Below are 6,927 nucleotides of genomic sequence, written 5' to 3' on the forward strand. Positions count from 1 at the left end.
TGATTTTGGTGGGTGGGGTTATTGGTAAAATCATATTATATAATAAATGTTGGCATACATGGCTTTATATGATTATATGCATGCCCATATGCCCAATTGGCATGAATGTGTGTGTGTGAGAGAGAGAGAGAGAGAGAGAGAGAGAGAGAGAGAGAGAGAGGGGAATTATATATGTCATATCCTTCCTTTATCTTTCTTAAATTTGTCCCCACACTAGCTTTTGCTCTGACTCTCTGACGTCCCACCATTATTTCCCACCCTTCACCAGTCACCACCCTCCTCTTACCTTTGCTTGCCCATGATTAAACATCAATCGATACAATACCCACCTTCTTTTTCCCCTCTTTCTTGTCCATTTCCTTTTTCTTCAAATTTTTAGTACCTTCTTTCTTTCTCAGTCTCAGTCTGTCTCAACTCACCCACCATCTGTTTTGGTAAAAGCCATCAAACCCACAAGCCTGTTCTGTCTTCAGTTCATCATCAACCGTACTATCTGACAACCAACACTGAAGCACATGTCTCCAAATTTAAAGCACTGTGAATGGATATCAAGGAGCTAGCTACCCAATTGATCTTGATCATCTTGATGGTGGTACTTTGCTCTGCCATCCTTCTCTAATTTTTACATGTTCTTGTTTATGTGTGATTGCATAGAAATCACCAGTTGATAGTCTTTTATTTTATACTAGCTAGGCTGCTTTCAAATGTTGTTGGATTCAGGGTCTCATGTATATTGACCACTTTCAATCCCTGGCTACAATTCTGATAAGTGGCCCTCAATTCCCTTCGCCCCCATGTTTTGGAATAGTATCTGAATTTGCTTAGTCTAGAAAAGATGTTTGCTATATATTTTATTTCATTTTTCTATACAAAGTTAAAATTTTCCAAAAATATTTCAGGATGAGATATCAATTATGTGTTTATGGCATGCAATTCCTAGGTCTCTCTAATCTAATCTGTCTTCTACAATCTTTATTTCTTCTAGTAAGTTATACCACTTCTAGATTTAGTGTTCATATAATAAATTTCAAAACCAATTTCCCCTTAACACCTCCCCAATTCGTTAATTTGTATGAAGTTTTCTTGCAAAAAAGTCACCTAAAACCTTACTTTTGGCTAATTTGAGGGTGAATATGAGTCGAGTACTAACTTGCTTCAGGGTAGATATTGACAGAACTAGATTCCATGCTTGCATGTTTTATGATATACTTGTTGTTTTCTTAACCATGCTTTAGATTCTTGGCCTTGGTTACCTTTCCTTATAACATAGTTTTCATAGATGTTGTAGTTGTGTATTACCAGTTCTAAGTCCTTTGTCATTTTCTTAGAATTTCATCTTTCTCTTATCCTCTTACTTGACTGGAATTTGTTTATGTTTGACTAAAGTTGGCAAATGTTTTTTTGGTGTAACTAATTTATATGTTTGAAATTCCTTTAGTGCAAGTGCTTATATAATTATAAAAGTAAAAAAGGATATCATACCATTAGTATGTGTTTTATCTCTGAGAGCTAGCTCATTCACTTGATTGCTTGAAATTTTGAGTGGTGTTTTCTTTTTCCCTAAAATACATCTTCCTGCTCTGTGCATGTCTTATCACTTATTAGATACCTGCTTTTCTAATTCTATCCTGCAAAGTTTTTCCTTGTAAGAATCAATTGGACGCGGTGGCTTAGCCTTCATGTATCTCTTTTAATATATATACTCCTCTCTGTGGCATTTCAAGATGCTGGCCTCTTCTCTTGTTTTTGAAATAAAACAACAGAATGTTTCATTTGTTTGTAATTCTATGTCTTTTGATGATGCTAATGCCTATTTGGGCGTGTTTGCTTTTAAGAGATGAGAATTGTAATCTCATTCTCTCTGCCTCTATATCTACCAAAAAATTTGCTTACAGATGGGATCACCACAGAACCAAAATCTTTAGCATTGGATTCTACTATTTGAGTGAGCTTTGAGCACCAGATAATCTATGGGTTAGGATGAGTTGAATCTTATTTGTTTAGAAAATTGTGGTATAATGAGAGATCATAGTATTGGTGCAAAGATAAAAGAACTTATGGATAAGTATGCTGCAAAATATGTATCCCTAACTGCAAAGTTGGAATAAGGTTTCGTTGCAATGATAATGAGTTGTAATGAGCTTGATTCTTTGAGGTGTATAAAGGGATTACAAGAATGTATTAAGGAAATGTAAAAGAAATTAGTCTAAAATAAGCCAAAATATGAGTGGCGTACAGAATGTATTAACGGATTGGACCCATTACTTGAATAAAGGCATATAACTTAGGGGTGTGTGTGTCATCTTTAAATATTTTTATGTTTCTATCTTTTTGCATTCATACTCTTTGTTTAATTTATAATACTTGGTACTTGCACTTCAGATTTTTTATGTTTCCCCTCTCTCTGCTCCGGATTTTAAGAGTTTAGCTTTTGTATATTGGTTCTTTAAAGTTGGACAGATACTTATAGGGTAAGTTGCAATCGATCAAAAAATAATTTTAAGCATATAAAAAAAATAATTAAAATATACTTTGACTTTATTGCCCCTATAACAGAAATTCATTTTAGTACCTATTAGACACAAAATAAAAATTTAAGTACTCAATTGGGATAAATAAAAATTTAGGTACCACATTAAGATAAGGATCAAAATTTATGTACTAAATATGAAATAAACCCTTTAATTAATTACAACTTATTTGTCTGCAAGAGCATAAAACAACTTAGGCAAGGTTGGTGAGTTTGAGTATCTAAGACGAAAGTTAGGCAACGCGTGCGTGATCATAAAGCATAAAGGGTTGACTATGAAGACTTGAGTTTTGGGCTTGGGCTGCCCCTTGTTCATCATCATCTTACGTATATTTACTTGATGGCAGGCAGCAAATACAATAGCATAGTCGCGGGTAAAAGGCCGAAAGCAATCAATCAAAACAGGATTATGGGGTTTACTCCACAGTCTATCTCATGTTTCTTCTTATCTCCAAGGAAGAAAAAACATCATCAAAATTGGTCCTTTCCAGAACAACTATGCCGTCGCTTTTCACTGGATGAGATGAGAGCAGCAACTCAATGTTTCAGTGATAGCTCATTTATTGGCCGCGGTGACTTTGGCGCAGTGTATAAAGGGTATATCAACGATGGGACCACACTCGTTGCAATCAAGCGTTTTTTTGGAGATTCAAAAGAGGGAATGCGTACATTCAAGGCGGAGGTGCCGCTACTCTGTCAGCTGCGCCACCCCAACCTTATCTCTCTCATCGGCTTCTGCCAAGAAAAAGAAGAGTATTTCCTTGTTTACAACTACACGCCCAATGGCAGCCTCTCTGCTAGCCTCTTCGAGGCTGGAAAGCATCCGTTGTCATGGAAGCAGAGACTGAATATCTGTATAGGGGTGGCGCGTGCAATACACTACCTCCACGCAGGGGTTAAGCATGCTATCATCCATCGAGACGTTAGATGCTCCAACATTCTATTGAACGAAAGCTTCGATGCTAAGCTTTCAGACTTGGGGTTGTGCAAGATGGGTCCCCCTGCTTTGTCAAACACAGTAATCAGAGTGGAATCGAGGTTAACGGGTACATATGGGTATCTTGATCCAGAGTATATACTTTATGAAAAACTTACGGACAAATCTGATGTGTTTTCATTTGGAATGGTGTTACTGGAAGTTTTGTGTGCCAAATCTTGTTCAAGAGACATAAGAACAGGCATCAATGGAGGCGAGACTTTTGGGCCTGATATGATGGATCCATTTCTAATTGGCAAAATAGCTCCAGATTGTTTGACAAAATATATGGAGATCATCCAGAGATGTGTTCGCCTTACAGCAGCCCAAAGGCCCACAATGGGTGAAGTGCAGGTGGAACTTGAGTCTGCACTGGAGCTGCAGGAGAGTGCAGACACCACCAACCTTAATCCTCCCGATCACGATCACTATACCTTCCAAGGAATATCATTTTCTGGAATCAATCACATTCTCTTACAAGTGTTTGGGCTAGATTCAAATGGGTCTGTTGGTCTTCATCCAAATGGGTACATGTAGATTCTCTTATATGTATTTGGGCCTCCGTTTTTCTTGCCTTTGGTCTCATACTGGTTTCTGGCCTATTTGGACCTGTCATTGTACTAGTTTCGTTTCTTTTGTTAGTTTCATTATTAACTTATTTTTGAACATCTTAAATACTTTTTACGAATTTGTTGTCTAACATGGTATCAAAATAAATGTATTGTTGATGGAGATGAAGGAGGAGTACCACTGAGTGACTCCAACCCTAGCATAATTCGACACTACTAGGAAATACCCCATTAGATATCACTATATAGATATCAGTTTTAACGAAATAGATATTTTAAAAGCTTTTAATATCAGTTGAGTTTTTAGATTTTTAAAATTGATGTCTAAACAAATTTATATATGGCCAAATTTTAAAATCTGATATCTAAAATTTTTGGTAAAAGTTAATTTTATGTAAAAACTGATATCTTTACCCTTAACTGATATCTTTGTTTCAGCTAAAAAAAACTAGAATAAAAATCTGAAGACAAATTAAATGTTTTGACTATATATATTCCCAACACTTCACTCGATGCCTCCCCCTCAAACACAAACAACTCTCAGACTTTACTCACGCCCTCACTGATCGAGACCACACTCACCGTCCTCTCTCTTGAGCTTGTTCTCGTTCTCACGGTCGAAGTCGCCGTCGCGTGGTGGACCTTGGCGTCGGCGTCAATGGTCAACTGCGCGCGATCTGCCTCATCGTCCTGGGTTGCACAACCCAAAAGGATTAGTCATCTCTCCTGGGTTCTCTCTTTCTCTCTATCTCATCTTTTCCTTTTTTCCTTCTGAATCTCATTCTCACCTCCTATTCATCTCTCTTCAATCTCACAGATCTAATATCTCTGATCTGTCGTTTACATAGCCCAGATCTACTCTCTCTCTTTGGGTTTTTGGTATAAAAACTTTGATTTTCATTTAAAGTTTCTCCAGCCATTGAGCGACCCACCATTCTACCATCGGAGACACAACCATTTTTGGTGATTTTTTTAATTTCTCATTTTTTTATTTTCTGACAGTTTTTCTTTTTGTTTTCTATGTAGTTTTTATTTGTTAATTTTAGTTTTTATTTTATGCAGGTTGTTGATTGTGCTTGCTTGAGGTAAGGAAATACTATCTTAAATATTTTAGTTTCTCTGAGGTTTTCAATTAGTTGCTCTGTATTCTCTATTTTATTGTTGTTTTGGTTACCAATTCACAGAATAAGTTTGATTAGTGAGGATCGGAATTTCTCAAAGTTTTTCCTCTTTTATTTATAATGTGAATTTGATAAACCCATTAAAAAGAAGTTGTGCCCCTGTGTGTTGCGTGTTAAAGCCTCAAAACTTAAATGAGTACGTTAATTCTAAAATGATTTACAGATTTTTATCAGTGGAATTTTGGGAATGAATTGGCTTGATTTCTACCTTTGTTATTAGTATAAGCTTATGGAATAATGGAAAACAATTGTACATTTAATGAAATTTTTTTCTGCATCACAAAGAGCTAATCTTGTAAATATTTTAAGAATTATTGATTGCAATGGTGCTTATAGGAGTGTCAATTTGATCTGGGTTTCCACTTAAACTTCGAATTGTTCAGTTTTCTTAATTCTATCTGTGATTTCCAGGTTCTGCTTCCTATATTGGTTGGCTTTGTTTTGTTTCGTTTTATTTTCTTCCTTTTTTTTCTTCTCCATTCCTATTTTTCATACATGCTTATTTAAGTGTGAGAGGGACAAAGCAGCAATGGCATTCTTTGTTTATCGTCCTTCAACTCCACATTGCAGAGGTTGACCTCAAGAGATGTGAGCCTTGGTCCTCCCAGGTATACATTCATTCATTATCACATTGCAATTTGCATGCATATATATTGAAAGTACGTTCTACTTATATTTATTGATTCCATTTCCTTAATCTTTGGTTGAAAATCTTTGTTAATTAATTAATTTTTTCTTTTTTGTGCTAATTAATTAAGTCGATCTTCAATCTTCATGGGTTTCAAAGGTCCCCTCTCTGCTACTAGTGGGTCTCAAGTCCCACAAATTAAGACACATCTCAAGTAGCTAGCTAGTATTATTATATATATATATATATATATAGCTAGCCTTACCAAGCTTTTTTCATTAACATTTTAACTTGAGCAGAAACAAGTAAATAAACATGTTTAAGTGTTTAACAAATGAACAATCATTAATTCTCTCATATGTCTGAGGAAGAGTTATTGCATATATTATTCTCTCATATGTAATATGTTATATATGACAGGACCGCCCCCGGATTCCACCCTGAAACCCGGAGAGGTCCTGCGGGAATCCAAATTCAAGGAAAATCCTACCGAAAATTCGGCAGAACCTCCCCTGAAAATGGACTAACCCAGAAATTTCAAACCTGTTAAAAACACTTCTAAACAGCAACCACCTCTACCACAACCAAATAGGGTCTCAGACCCAACAATCTCACAGAAATCCAACTTAAGATTTTAGAGTGGTTATCAGAGCTGCTATTCTATTACAAGGAATCTCTATAAAAATTAAATGGCGCCTACAGGTTCCGACTAGGGAGATGGTTGTGACTGCCTCGACGTTATTGGCTCGACCTCCACCAAAGCTACTACCTGGGGGACAATTTAAGACAAAACAAAATAAACCGTGAGATGACACAGTGAGTGGACGGTTTAATGAAAATGAAAATCAAAGGTAAGTATCTTTTCAGAAACCCTTTGTAACCAAATTTAAATTCTAAAATCTCAAGTTGTTTTTGAAATCCCCCAGTTTAAAAATCATTTTTAAGCTTAAGAAAATTTTAAAATCAATGAAACTCGTGGAAAAAGTATTTCAAACACATTTTTCAATAACCATCCGTCTAAATTAACAAAGTCATAAAATCAA

General features: G+C 35.9%; 1 pseudogene across 2 annotated transcripts; it reads left to right on the plus strand.

Moving 5' to 3' along the window:
• Window positions 1–302: 302 nt before the first annotated feature.
• Window positions 303–4,174, plus strand: LOC147286364 (receptor-like protein kinase FERONIA pseudogene; annotated as a pseudogene). Of its 2 annotated transcripts, none has more exons than XR_015121811.1 (2): window positions 303–592; window positions 2,878–4,174. The product of XR_015121811.1 is annotated as a receptor-like protein kinase FERONIA pseudogene, transcript variant X1 (transcript). The 2 variants fall into 2 exon arrangements; XR_015121813.1 differs by having other exon boundaries at window positions 303–589.
• The last annotated feature ends 2,753 nt before the right edge of the window (window positions 4,175–6,927 follow it).

This window comes from Dryas octopetala, chromosome 4 (genome assembly GCF_963921425.1).
Source record: "Dryas octopetala chromosome 4, drDryOcto1.1, whole genome shotgun sequence".
Lineage (NCBI taxonomy): Eukaryota > Viridiplantae > Streptophyta > Magnoliopsida > Rosales > Rosaceae > Dryas > Dryas octopetala.